Source organism: Fundulus heteroclitus, unplaced genomic scaffold (genome assembly GCF_011125445.2).
Source record: "Fundulus heteroclitus isolate FHET01 unplaced genomic scaffold, MU-UCD_Fhet_4.1 scaffold_54, whole genome shotgun sequence".
Lineage (NCBI taxonomy): Eukaryota > Metazoa > Chordata > Actinopteri > Cyprinodontiformes > Fundulidae > Fundulus > Fundulus heteroclitus.
Genome location: NW_023396967.1, coordinates 1,580,056 through 1,595,207, shown reverse-complemented (window position 1 = coordinate 1,595,207; position 15,152 = coordinate 1,580,056). Strand labels below are relative to the sequence as shown.

The following is a 15,152-nucleotide window of genomic DNA, read 5'->3' as shown; positions in this document are numbered from 1 at the left end:
GAAAATACTATCATCTCTACACCTAGCTGGACTGGCCAAGAAAAGAAGAACATCTCAGGCAATATCCTCATTGGCAAGAAAACGTGGGAAGAACCATCTGAATGAGGTCCATCGTTGCAATACGCTGATATTGACAAGTTGGAAACAGTAGGATGTTCTCCTCCTGGTTCAGATCTACCTCCCTGCTCACCTCCACAGCTTCTCCCCCACCCCCCTTCTTCCTCTGTCTTCTTCCATTCAGGTGAACTCGCCTGCTGCATTTTTGTAGTGCTCAAACCTGATCGGTGTCTCGACAATAAAGCAGTAATGTGTCTGTACACCTGATTGGCGAGTTTAATCAACATGAGTTGTGGCCATTTGTCAGTCGGTGCTTTGGAACTGTAAGAACAGATATTAAGATATACTTCAGTGTCTAACGCAGACAAGTGTTCTGCAAATCCCTGTGTGCATTGTTCTAAGTGTGTGGATGACTTTGTGTGTATAGTGGTGAGAATCTGGTCCAATGTTTTGGTCCTTGAGTGTAAGGTGTCGATAATTATGTAATTCTTTTGTTTTTTGTGGTTTATGCAATCGTAAAAAAAAAAAAACCCTGTAATGAGTTTATCAAACCATGCATTTTGAAAAGGTTCCCAGGACCTTTGAAAGACAAACAGGCCCACAGCATCACAGATCACCCACCATACTTAACAGTGGGCATTATTTATACAACACCATCGCTTTGTTTTAAATCCCATCAACCTAGGGTGTTTAATGCTGAAAAGCACAGTCTTGGTCTCATTTGGCCAAGGCACATCACTTAACGCCTCAGTAGAGCTCAGCAGAATTCACATGTTTACATTAGTTGTGGTAGTACAAGAAATACTTGTTCCTGTTGTCATATCCAAACAACCAGTCGGTTGATATAGTTTAAGGTTTGTTTTGGAGACTTGGTCGCTCCACTCTTATTATTGCTTTTCAAACAGTGAGCTTTTTTCACCCAACCTTCTTTACCAGAGCTGCAAACAAATGTTGGTGCCACTGTATATGTTGGCAGCATGTCACTGACGAATAATGATATGCTAATAATAATAATTTGCTTTCAGAAACTATGGTAAACAGTTTTAAAAAAATGCATTTTCAGTCTTATTTCATAAGGTGGGTCTTTAGAAGACCAGGGGCATTTTATTTTATGCAAGTCAGAGCAGGAAGTAGGCCCACCAGCAGAACACAGCTCTAACCACTCCTGCATGCATGATGTTCAAATCCCGCACAGCTGCATTTCTTATGAGAACATCTCAGTGTGTACCAGAACACGATGCATGCGTGAATGTGTGTGTGTGTGTGTGTGTGTGTGTGTGTGTGTGTGTGTGTGTGTGTGTGTGTGTGTGTGTGTGTGTGTGTGTGTGTGTGTGTGTGTGTGTGTGTGTGTGTGTGTGTGTGTTGGGTGATAGCTGAAATAAGGTCACTGTTATAGTTCTGACTGTTTGAAAGCCTGATGGTTCTACTGTGTTCCCATTTTGCCTGACACCTTCTTTTCTCCATACTCTTTGTTCATGTGTGTGTGTGTGTGTGTGTGTGTGTTTGGGGGGGGGGGGCACTTCTTTCATGACAAGTGCAGCCCTCCAGGGCTGCTGTTCTCAACAAAGACGCTAATGTGAAGTGACAGGACAGCCAGTGGCGTTCTGCTTGGAGGGGACCTGCTTTGTGGAGGAGACCTGAGAGTCTGTCTCATGGTGGACAACAATAGAAAAAAAAGACCTTCGAAGGACAGAGTTTTTTCTTTTCTTCTCTTTGAAAGCATTTTAGACTGTCGCTTCTTGTTTCCACTCTGGCTGTCTGTTTCTCTCTTTCTCTCTCTCTTTTTTTTTTCTTGCACGTTTTGGAGATTAAGCAGACCAGTCAGGATCCCTTGTGCAGGCACACTCAAGACAAGTCTGTTTGCTGATGATCAAACATCCATTTCATCCTTTCTGAGGCAGAAATGTGAGAGCGGAGCTGATTATATCCGCTCTCACACGTAGGAGTTTGAATAAATCGATTTTCAGAAAATGATTGCGGTGACCTAGAATTTATCTCAGAGTATTTCAGCCTGGATTATAAAATCATTTCACTCAAAGTTTCACGAGGGCCTGCTTTGGGTGACAGAAACAGGTCATTTTCTTTATTGGCTGAAGTCTGCTTTATAAGTAAATCAGAATGAAAAGCAAGCTGCTCTCGTCAGCGTTCAGGACATCAGTATTAGCACAAACTTGCTGACTTGGCTCCAGATTGTTGCCTTCTCTGCTTGTCGAAGAAGCACACGAATGCTTTCTTTATTTAGGTCCATCTTATGAAACTTTAATATCATACATGTGCCACTGGGTATAACAAGCAGGCAAATTCTGTTCTGATTTTTCTTTTTTGTTCCACCAACGTCCTGGGGTTGACGAAGAATAAATACAAAGGATGATATGAGGAGGCTGTCAATAATTTATGACTGGATTGTTCTTTGGTGAGGAAATATTGGTGGAATCCTTTTAACATCTGGTGTTATTCTGATGTTTGCCACTTGGGGGCCTTCTTTCTGAGGTCGTTCTCAGATTGAACTGTGCGTCAGCCAATGGAAACAGAAACTGGAGAAAAGGGGACATACAGAAGGTCTACTTCAAAATAAAAGCACAATCATGAGCTGTGGCGGCCTTCTGGTGAATTTACAGCAAAAAATTAGATCAATCAAGATGGTCCACATACTTACAGCACTATAATCACATGTCAATCTATTCATTTCGCATTAAATCCACAAAGTAAATATATACAGATGTGGCCAAATCTATCTGTTACCTATTGAAACATTGTTTTATTTCTCCTGAGCATTGAGTTCATAAAAAACAACTGTCTAATGTGTGCTAGCAAGCCTGTAGTGGGGGATTTTATGTGAGTAAACAAATACAACTTTAAAAAAGGGTAGTTGTTTTTTTTTAAAGACGTGGTGATATCTTTAAAATATATTAACAGATTTGTTGGTATCACGAAAGATAGTAATAATCCTTCCATTACAATCATGTTTCAAAGTAAACGTTCAAACTTTAAACCTTAGAATGACGGGTGCTTTCAGGCATTTCATTAGCCATTCAGTCTACTTAAACGGAGACCCTTTGCTGCATTTAGTATTGGGAACCTTGAATTTATGCGAAGCACAACTAAGTCTTGAATATCAATGGAAAGATAAACAAGCTGCTGCATCGAAGTTCTGCCCTTCAAATCTGAAACAGATGTTTGTTCTGTTAACCAGTCAGTTTGCAGTTATTTTATATTGATGTCAGTGCTAAAATTTAAGTTCCTCTTTCAAAGACCCTTTTTTTGAGGGGGGGGGGGGGGATAATTTACTAATTAAACCCACATTTTTAGGAATAGAAGTGTGTCCTCATTACAGGCATCAACAAATTTTCCTGTATATAAATGCGATCATTCTGTTTCACTGTCTTATGAGTAGACTTCAAAAAAGGTATTGCTTATGTCGATTATCACTTCTACACTTTACCACTTTTCAAAGTCAGAATGTCTAAGGGTGAATTAGTCTTAAATATTACTTCCTCGTGCAAGTTGCAGCATCATTTCAGAGACTAAGAATTAATAGACTTCATTCAAACTGAAGTTAAGCCATTTAAGTGCTGAATTACAAATAAAAGTAATTAACATGTCACATCTAACCAGCGGCACTATAAATGTTTGCTTTGACTTGGACATGGATCTCTGTTATTCATTATCAAAAATTATAACTGCAGCGTTGTTTCAGAAATTCCCCAGTTTGGGATTTTTTTTTTTTGTTGTTGTTGTTTTTTGATCATTTTTGGGGGATCAGATAGTTTGCATGTAAAACACCTACAACAGTTAAATGTGTTGAATAAAAGTAGGCAGGATTACAATAAGGTGAACTAATGTGAGCAAATGTATGCAAGATTGTAAACCATGCTTCTTGTAATACCGGTCCTGTAATACCCGATGGCGTTTTTATTTTGACGGTCTCAACAGGAAATGAATGGCGCTCCTGGAAGCGCCTTGACGGCGCTGTAAGTCACATGGTGCTGCCCAACCGAGAGCTGATGGAGCCAGATGAAAGAGGCAGGAGGCGAGCCCCTCCGCTTGCGCGTCAGCATCCCCTCAAATAGAAATCCGCTGCTGTCACCTCAGCCCTGATCGCAGAGGACGCACGGCTGCAAACGACAATTAAAAGCTGGTCCGAGCAATGCAGCGTTTTATTGTTTTATTTAATTTCCTTTTTTTAAATAAATGTAATGGCAGAGGAGACGAATAAGGGCAGGCTGTGAGGAGCGTTACGGAGAATGGTAGTGAGGATCAAGGCGCGCTGTCCCAGGAGAACTCATCCGAAGAGCTGGCCGTGAGAGACCGGGATGCTGCTCTAATACCACCGGGGGCGGGTGAGTAGCGCCCAGCGCATCTCTTCATATCCGAGTCTCTAACGCGACAGTTGAATGGGCTCTTAGTTTCCTTAAAAAACACCTGTCAATTCTCCCAACTACATCGATCCCACCTGTCTGATCATTCATTAGCGTGCCCTCTTGAGGTGCACGCGTCCAGCAGATCAACCGCGACTTAAACAGGCTGCTAACTAGAAGAAATAGTGCGCTCAGCCCGTGCGCACGCCGGCAACTCGCGGTGATGCGCGCACACATCATCGGGGCTGAACGCCATGCAGTGCGCTTCAGCAGGAGGGGGGAGGAGGAGGGATTGCGGGGTCGATCGTGTCTCTTTAAAGTTTTGATTAGAGTGAACATGTGTTGCACACAGCGGTCTTAGTGGCTAATTAATAAAGCCTTTGTGAGGGGCTTCCTCTATCACAGGCACTCATCATTAATCCAATGATGGCCCGGAGGGCGTGGGTTGGTGTCCGCGCTGATAGGAGGACGGCACCAGTCCAGCTCACACACTCGGGCAGATTAATTATGGACTCTGGCTGTGATGTGCACAGAAATGATGCACACGTCTCAAACAGCAGAAGCAGCTTCGAATAGCAGTTTGTGTTAAATTCTCCCCGTTTATGAGTTGCATTTTGGATTATTTAAATAATCCCCCACCCCTTCCCACAAAATGTATCAACACGGGGTTTAAATGTGTCCTCCTTCTTTTGCTTTGCTGATCTGAGTGATATTATTGTCATATTTTGTGGTGAAATTCATACAGGGTCTTCATGCAATGCGTGCTGTTCTGCTAAGTATGTGGGTGTGGGTGTGAGAGGAACTTCTACATGAGGCCAAGTGCATGCAGATGAATAAAAATCCACTTACTATTCTGCAAAGGTCTCTGTCTGCTAGGTGGATGTGTGTGTATATGTGTGTGTGTAGCTCACCTCATTACACTCATTGTGTTGACTTAAGCAGTAGGGTCACCCCTGAGGCCCGTTCACCTGCCTTATTGAGGAGCGATGCTCAGAATTACACCACACTCCTAGATGGGAGAGGCTTTTCAGCTGACATGATCAAGTTCAGCACTGGCACTCCAGACTGAAGCGTCATGTATTAATCTTATGTGGCGTAAATGTTCTGCCTGAAGGGGATTAGGCTGCTCCCTGCTCCTCATAAAGCACGTTTTGACGAGAGGTGCTTAACTCTTGGATCTTGATTTTTCTTAATTTTATTTTTTCAAATTTGTGTAGGAGCTCCGGGTCTTGTTTGACTCTTGAGAAATTATGTTTGCAGCCAGCCCACCCACGCGATCCACTCGGTTTCTCCACAAACTGACAAAACTAAACCATCTCCTTTTTACAGGTGCATATTTTTCAGAGGGATTTCTAAATTCCCCCCTTTTGGTATGTATTAAACATCAAGCCTGTCAAGTATGCTTAAAGCGTTCCTCGGGTTTTTCTTTTCCCCAAAGCCAAATAACCACTTTTTTTAAGGTTGAGTCGGGTTTTAAGTTGAGGGTGATAGAACAGGCCGTTGGTTCCATCTCATGCTGATGCACACAATCTATCTTACTGGCCAGCTACATTAACCATATGCAGAACATGAATGCCTGACACCTGCAACATAATATCCTACTGATTACTGCATCAAAGCAGACTTATGTGGTTGATATTGCAGATTGAACAGCGCTCTGTGAGATGTTCAACGCTTGGAATATTGTTTTATTACTGATACCTTTCCTCAATTTCTACCTTGACCCACCTATATTCCATATTCTTCATAGCACTGTTTGTTCTTTAAAGTTCTCTAAGTAGTCTCCAAAGCCTTCATAAAATGCTGGATTTATACTGAGAATAAGATACATTAAAGTCAACTTTTTTTACTAATCAGGTGACCGTAGGAAGTTGGTTAAACTTCATTTTATTTAGGGACATCACAGTAAAAAGGGGCTGGATAAAAATGCATGCCACACTTTTATTATTTGTTTGGATATTTAACTACTTTTTTAGAGGTTTAGAATAAAAAAACTAAATGCTTTCCACTGGACATGATAAACCATCTATTAATAGATAATTGCTCAACCCATTACATAAAGCTCTTGTCGCTCCGTCTATGCTGACCAGCATCCAATTGTCTATTTGCTAGGATTGTTTTCATTCACCTGCATAAGATACAAGGGTTAAAATAGCAGAAGTGCTTTCCGTCCCTTTTTCCTCGACTGCTTATCCCATCACCTCCCATGCTGGGATGCATGGGCACTGCTAAAATCAAAACATGCAACATCTGAGCACTGACCAGATCTCCAGATTCACTGAGCGTCTGTTGAAAATGGGCTGACTTGCAAAGCCGACAGCATCCCTCTGGGCACAAGGGGCTCAGAGCAGACAACCTGTCAGATTTGGATTTCAAAAACTATCAATTCACCCATCCATTATCTATACCCTCTTCTGTGCAGGGTTGTGGGGGATGGGACCAGTGATCATTGGGTAAGAGGTGGGGTACACCCTGGACAGGTTGGCTATCCATCACAGGGCAACACAGAGACACGGGATAAACAACCATGCATGCACAAACATTTACATCTAAGGGAAATGTAAAGAGACAAGTTAACCAAACAGTCATGTTTTTGGATTGTGGGGGGAAGTCGGAGTACAAGGAGAGAACCCATCCATGCACAGGGAATGCCATGAAGAAAGAGCCCAGGCCGGGGTTCTTGCTGCAAGGCAGCAGTGCTACCACTGGAAAGCCTTCTAAAAAATTAGTTGTGGTAAAATTATTATAAAAGTAAATTGGTAATTCATTCATGGGCTTTCTGTATCGGCCTAAAGCTGTTCAGGTTTGTGGACAATTGGAGTTAGTCTCAGGAGACAAATGCACTGCAAGGCCAGCATCACATCAAACATCCGTTTAGAGCAAATAATTAACCTAACAAGCTTGTTTCAAACTCTGGGAGCAGGAGGAGAAAAGCCAAGCAGGCACAGGGACAACATGCAAACTCCACAAAGGAAGGCTCCAGCCGCTAGCCACTAGGACAAACTACATATAAATCCTTCCCCGTAATTCTTTTTTTCAAGGTTAAATAGTCAGGTCAGATATTTGGAAACGCGGTTCTGTGAAGTTCATATCAGGAATAGCTATATTACCTGTCACAGACAGACGTCACATCGCCCTGAGGTTTCAGAAAAAGGATGAAATTCTCAGCTCTGGTGTTATTGGTGTTGCATGTGCAACGCAACGACAGTTTGGAGCTGCTTAGCAAAGCAGAAGGGGTGCGCAGTGCCCTCCTCGGCATGGAGGTGCATGCGGCTCAGTGGAACCTGCGCTCTGCAGGGATCAAAGTTGAACAACTTTGACAATGGTACATGGCAAATTAACACAAATCATCTATCAGACTGTTTTTGACCAAGCAGGGAGCAGCCGTTCAGTTTGGAAACTGAGTTATTTTTAAGGCTCACAATACTCATGGTTATAGCATCTAATAACAATTTTTGACAGGTTACAAATGCATCCTCATCACTAATACCACTACGTCTTAGAAAATAAATCATAGCCGTTATCCACTCGTTATTTTGAACTATTTTTGTGCTCTGCTACATTAAACTGCGCTGCATTAAACAAGGTTCACTGCCCAGCACATGCTGCTTCGGGTCGGAAAGCCACATGACAACTAGCCAAAAGGAAACCCTTTTCTCTGCTGTTAGTAAGTTAAAACGACTCATACGGAAAATATCTGTGGGATACAATGTTGTACCGGCAGATAATAATTATCCACAGTTGTGCAACAGTTGACACTGTGAGCCGTATCAAGCTGGATCCGCTTTTTGTCCGCAAAGAGTTGAAAACAACTTCACTTTCTTCTCAGGCTACCATGTGTGCAATTGGAACACAGCTCATTTTACAGATGTAGTTGTTTGGAAATCATCCCGGCTGACCCTCGTCTGGGCAACCTTAACCACCGTAACCTTACATCCTAATCCTAAAGGTGTTCACATGAGAAAAAAGCAACAGTTTGTCGAGTGATAAATGGTTAATATTTGCTAATATAATGTTGAATCCTGTGCATAGGAACGTTTATATCATTTGAGTTGTTTTAAAAAAAGTAAATTGACGTAAAGCAAGGAGGGTGGGGCTCTCTAACTAGCTGTTAGCCTTTTAATTCTATGAGGATTTCTAAGCTTTTTCAGAAAATCACTGAGATATGCTATTGGGTTACTACAGATCACCCCAAAGCCTACAAACTTTCCTTTTAAGTAAAACAAACAAAAAAAAAGTTTTTCGATCAAGACAGCTCAGATGATTGTAGGGCTGGCTGTTGCTGGTTATCACATTGCTCGTTGCTGCCCCACTATAAGGAACTTCTGTCAACATTGACCCAAAAGTCTGTGAATATTACAATGGTTAAACACTCATAAAACTGAGTGTGAAGTTATTTGTATTACCCTAACGCTCGCATAGTATTACTCATAAAAAAAAAAAAAATACTCTTATAATAATGCTGATGGTAACAACTTTAATCTGAATCACTTTTTCACTGGAAAGCCCAAATCATGTGGGTGGTTGTTTGCCATTTTTACTGAAATCCCATTGTTAACGGCAGGTACGGCCCACCCTGCTATGGAGTTGGTTGTCACACGGTGTCAGATTGCCTTTGATTGTCAATTACTCTTTGTTACACTTAATTGCAAAGATGAACAGGATACCTGATTTAAGCTTTGAGCTTTAATTTAACAAAATAATTATTATTGTAGTAGCGTTTGACGATGAACAACTGATGCAAGAGCAATACGTATTACAACCAGTTCCAGTCTGCCCTGCTCTAATGGTGCGACGTGTGTTTAGTTTGTACTTCCTAGGTGATCCACAGCCCTGAAATGTGAAGGTTAGGTTTTTCCTAAATGCGTCAGGATGAATACAATTCTTTTAAAAATGTATATGTATCTTGAAACTCTGTTGGCTTTCTCGAAAAGGCTGTGAGCCAATCAGAAACTGAGAATGCACCAGCCATTTTTGCCTGTCGAGGTACCTTTCCTTTCAAGGAAACTCTCTCCTACACGCTGATAATCCCCACCCGGCACACAATCATTCTTTTCTCACGTCATACTCATCTCTAATGTGGCCAAAAAAAACTATTGGTGCCTTCTGCTCACACTTTTGTTGCATGCTGACTGCCAGTTTCGTTCACAGTCATTTTATCATTCTGTCTTTAAATAAAATATCATCTCTGGACTGTCATCCTGCCGCCACACAGAGAAGGGGGGAGTGCACACTGAGCACATTGAGGGTTTTGAAAATGTCAGCAATTGTCCGTGGCCTTTGGTTATTTGTAAAAAGGTGCAAAATTGCGATGTGAGCTTCGCAGATCACAGAGTAAATGGTCCATGAATCCTCGCAGTGTGTCCGTGCACATGCTTGTGTACGTGTCAGCTGTCTGTTTGCGTACGTGTGATAGCTCAGCGAACACACAGGGCCATGAAGATTGGCCAGTCAGCCGGACAGATGTGCCCTGGCCTGGACTCGGGAGCGCTGGGCTTCAAACTGGCCTGCCATCCAGGATTAGTGCCATGGATCTGTAACCAAAGGGCTAAAGACTAAAATTCTTAGTTTTCTTTAAAATGCTCACTCTTATTCAATTTCTGTGGAAACAGAAGGAAGGAACATGAAAAAGGGGACTCTTCTTGTTTGTTCAACATGTAAACATTGTGAAAACTCAAGCTTTTCACTGCGATAGCTGTTGAGCTTTGTAATTGTAGAGTTCTGGTGGCAGTGCAGTATCTGTCTCGATCTGAGCTAAATGCATTTCAGGCTCAGAGTGGCAATCGGCTGCCATAAAAGCGGGAGCACTGTAATTCATAACTATTGATTGGTGTCTGAGCAGCGTTTCAGCAAAACGACTCTGAACACAACTCCATACAGAAGCCAGTTGAGTAAATAAAGCAAAGAGGAAGCAATGATTTACATAGTTATGCTGTTATCTCCCCCACCCCTTTTTCTTAATTTGCAATGCGCTCGTAATGCAGAAACATTAAATAACGCTTTCTCAGAACCTTGTTGCTGTTTCTAAGGCGGCACAGATGCTGCTGTACATCTTCAGCTTCCATTTATCCACCTGTCATGCAGCCTAAGAGGTTCAATTTCCCTCCATTGAAGCTTAAACCAGCTGCTGGTGTTTAAACCTTACTGCTGCTCACCAGGCATCTTGACTTTCATAAAATAGACAACTATTGTACATTGGGGAATTGTTTACAATCAGGCAGAAAAGTTGCAACCATGATTTCACTTTATTTTAGACTATTAGAATATTTTTCTGTGGAGAGTTGGCCCCTTTTCTTGGTGTGTTCAGTTTCAGAGTTTAATATAACGTGCATTTATACATTTTAACTTTCTTTGGATTTATTAGCTTGTTGAAACCGATGTTCAAAAAACGTTTTAAAATATGTTAACAGTAGTGAATATCTGGTGGCCTAAACAGACTTTTCTTACCACAGAACACCACCCTGAAAGTGCTACTTGTGTCCCATGTGTACTAACTGTACGATAACCTTAATACCATGCCACAGTTTTATGGTATTAGCACAAACATTTTAAGCAAAATATATAAAATTAAATTCAGCTTATTTAAAACAGGAACAACAATTATTCATGTTGCTCCTAAAATATCTCTAGACATCAGTTATTGGAATTTTTATTTTACTGAACATATATCAAAAGGAATAGTAAAGTTACAAAAAAATAACTAAAAAACAACAGTAAAGTACAAAAATATTTACATGTTCAAAGGAACGGGTGAACATCTATATTTATTTCTAAACACCCCCCCCCCCCCCCCCCCTCACCACCACCACCATTTCTAGCCTCGTAGATATTAACTCAATTATATTTTATTTTCATAGAAAATAGGATCATCCAATATATTTATTATAGTACAGTGCTTTTCATATTTGCATGCCAATATAGGCAAGCATTGGTAGTTGCACTCATAATTTTCCAATGTTTGTCAATACACAGTGAGATTTGTAATAATATTAATATTTATAATAGTAACAGCAGTAATAGCTGAATAAAAATTTCTTACTTTTAAAAATTATAACCATGACATTTATTCATTATTAATTTGGGGGTTCATACATAGATCATTGCAAAACTATGTCTTAAAAATCCACAGTGTTTTCTTGATGTGGTGAATATAATACTTTTTGCTACTCTTTATACAGTAATTTTGGGTGTTTAACATGCTTATATCAGCTGGTTAATTAGTCGGGTCAACTATATGTCTAAAACAGTACGTAAAGAACTCATGGTGTTTCTTTAGTTTTACACAACACGCACGCTCATGTTTCTGATGGCCAGAAATATTTGCCAAACAGTTCACAATAAAGACCAAAAAATTGTTTTTATTGTGAATATGAGAAAAATGTCAGGGCCTTCTATCAGCAAGCTGAGCAGCAGTGTGCATAATTTGGTGAGGGTGGATGTTCTGAAAAACTAAACTTTCTCTAATTTAATTAATGACTTTGGTATAAGCTGCTGTTATCAGAATCTAGCTTCCCCGTTTGGCCTTGAAAGGCTGAATATCTTATTTTCTGCTGTATGTTATGTAAACAAGATGCTCTGTGACATCTGTGATCTGAAACAGAGTCTTACTGAACTGCTTGATAACGTTCCACCACTTTAAATGACTTTGGCTGTTAGAGCTATCTGCCATAGTTCACAGACACATTAGCATACACATGATCTACATTAACAGTTGGGTAATATATGAATAGAAACAATTAAGCTTTAGCATGTTAGTGATGAAGCTTGTTCCAGTGAAACAATAAAACAAAATAAATTATTATAGTTGCAGTTTTAAAAAAGTTGGACAAAATTACTTCAGATCAGAAACCCACAAGTATTTAACTAGTTTATTTTTTATTATGAATTGAAACAATAAAGTACTTTGATTTTATGCTTTATGTATATTTGATAATCTATGAAAGAAGTCTAGTCAAGGATTTACTTGGCTTATTCCTTTGTTAATGTAATGTTTTTCTTTTCCTATGTAATATTTCCCTCTGTAATGTTATTTCTGTTCATGTAGAGCACTTTGGATCATCTTATTACTGAAAAGTGCTTTATAAATGAACTTGCCCTGCCTTACCCTGATACCAGACCTTGGTCCACACATTGTTGTACAATAGCTCCTCATTTCCTCCCTGCACATAGATTGTTGATTTTTTTAAATAAATACGGATAAGATTTCAGAAAGTTTTAAGTGTTTCTTTAGTGTACATCTGAGTGAATAGTTCAGAATAACCTGTGATACCATGTGTCTGAGTAATAAAATATTTAAACATGGCTACGTTTGATAAAGATGGTCCTTTTGCCGTTATTTATTAAATAATCTTATTGTTAGGAAAATGTAATTCTTAGCTATCCATTGAAAATATATTTGTATCATAGTGGTTAAAAATGGAGTGGGGGGTTTAATATGTCCAAAAAGTTAAACTCAAAATGCAGTTGCATTTCTACATGTGAATCAGGGCATTTCTTTCCTCATACTGAGCAGAATCTTGGTTATCATTTCTGACATTTTCCTCCTTCTGCAGGATATACTGTACAAAATCTCTATTTTAAGGAACTCTATTCTGTATATTTCAGCCTTAGGATATTTGACTTGCCTTGACCTCAGTTCTGTGAATCCATGACACTCTGTTCACGTCACTCTTGGTTTCGTTGCTGAATTTGCTCCATTCAGTGTTCAGGGCCATGCTTGAAAAGATCCTCTCAGCCACAGCTCTGCCAGTGTATACGTTTTTTTTCAGCTTTTTATTACTTCAAGTCAAAGTTTGTCGCTCATTGTGGGCGGAGAAGTATTTCTCCCCAAAACAGTGTAATCTGCACAATCAGAGCAAACCTTCGGGATCTCATTAGCAGGGATGGGATGCTCCTCTCAATTGCTGCTTCTTTTTTTATCCTTTATGTCACATCCGCATTCTCCTCAAAAAGATAACCAAAAAAAATAACAAAAAAACAACAACAAACTAATGAAAAAAGCATGCTCTTGCTTCAAGACAAGGATGCATGTTACAAACCTGTCTAATATGCTCTTTCAGCGTCACTTTACACTTAAAAAAAATAAGAAAGAAAGAAATACGGAGCCTTAACATATGGCAACAGTGTAATGTGGCTATGAAGGAAACAAAACTTTAATACATATTGACTTGATTGAGTAGTATTTTCCTACTTTATTCTGCAAAATTTCTGCCAATCCATGATATTGCGAGCCCTTAAAAGGGCGTTATCATAGCCCTTTAAAGGTGATCCCACAGATGTTTTGTCAAATTTAGCACTGGATCATGGCTAGACCATCCATCCATTTTCTAACACGTCTACCCCTTGTGGGGTAGACAGGTCACCAGTCTATTGCAGGGCATGGCTAGACCACACTCAAGTTACATTTTCCTCTCATAAATTTATTGTTCTGTGGCTTTGGACAAATGTTACAGGTTTTAGAGAGAATATTTAGCCAGATCTGCCTGTGTTGTCCTTTGTTTTTTGGAAGAAATGGCTTTTATCTTGCAGCCCGATTCCTTAGTCTAGATATATAGAGAATGCAGTATATGGTTAAAATGCGTAGAACAGAACCAGTCCTTGTTTGAAATTCCTTTTGGTCCTTCAGTGTTGCTTTCCGCTTTCATCATTTGTCATGTCTATGCTGTCCTCAATTTTCTCCAATTATTGATGACTGTTTCAGCGGGCCATGGCATACTATATAGTACAATGCTGTAGATTTTTAGGTTTCCTTCCCATGACTCATACTTTTCTTTGATCATGTTCTTTTGATCTGTTCATACCTCTCTGAAAACTGTGACTTTTTACATACTATTTAATTTCATAGTAAATATACAACCATATCCGTCTGAGGACTTTAACTGAAATGCAAACTTTTGTGAATTAAAAGCTGTTTTTTTTCAAATCATTTATTAAAATTAGCTAACTAGAGCAAGTGTTTTGAAAGAAATACCAGCCTATATCCTGTTCTCATATTGCTAGACCAAAGATAATTCAGTTTTTCTTTTCAATCGAGTCTAACATAATTTGCGAACTGGGTGACCGTCTTTTAAAGCAAATGTGTAAAACACGTTTGGAAACTTTGGATCCACTGGGATTTAACATCCTTTTCCTTCAGAAAATCTGAATAATTTGTTTAATTAAAATTATCACATTTTGTAAAGCAGGTAACAAAATTAACATAATTTTTGGGTTATTTTTATCGTTATTATCCATTTTTTGGCCCTCGAGTACTTTTGACTTGAGAACTTTGGCCCACGTGGCAAAAAGTTTGGACACCCCTGCTTTAAGTTAAAGAATGTAAATGTAGAGTATATAGAAAGTCCTACTTGGACAGCTGATCTTTGTTACAGTTCATTCATATTCATCATGATTGATGGCAGGTGTGAACTCAACAGGACTCAATGTTGAATATAACTCAGAAGGTTCCTCACAAACGTATCAGTGTAAGGGTTAGCAAACTTATACAACCATGTTACAGCACCTTTTTTATTTATTTTATTTATGTTTTTTACATTTCTGCTCCTAACAGATTTTATTGTTTTGCAGTTCTACACGTTGGGTTGGATCTAAACCTACCAAGAAATAGAAGCTGAGGTTATTTGACAGTGACAGTTTTATAATTTTAGGTAAAGGCTAGATACTTGTTAAATATATGCTTACTGTTGGGTTGCTTGCAGACCAGTTATAGGTTTTCATACTAGCCCCAGTGTGTAAGAT

At 39.6% G+C, this 15,152-nt stretch overlaps 1 protein-coding gene across 2 annotated transcripts in view; it reads left to right on the top strand.

Annotated features, from left to right (window-relative positions):
* The first annotated feature begins 4,048 nt into the window (after nucleotides 1-4,048).
* The window catches only part of LOC105926125 (WAS/WASL-interacting protein family member 1), a 60,462-nt gene continuing 49,358 nt past the window's right edge, over nucleotides 4,049-15,152 (top strand). For both annotated transcript variants that reach the window (XM_036132774.1, XM_012862339.3), the window contains exon 1: nucleotides 4,049-4,397. The gene's annotated coding sequence lies outside the window, so the exon portion shown is untranslated. The remainder of the gene's footprint in view (nucleotides 4,398-15,152) is intronic.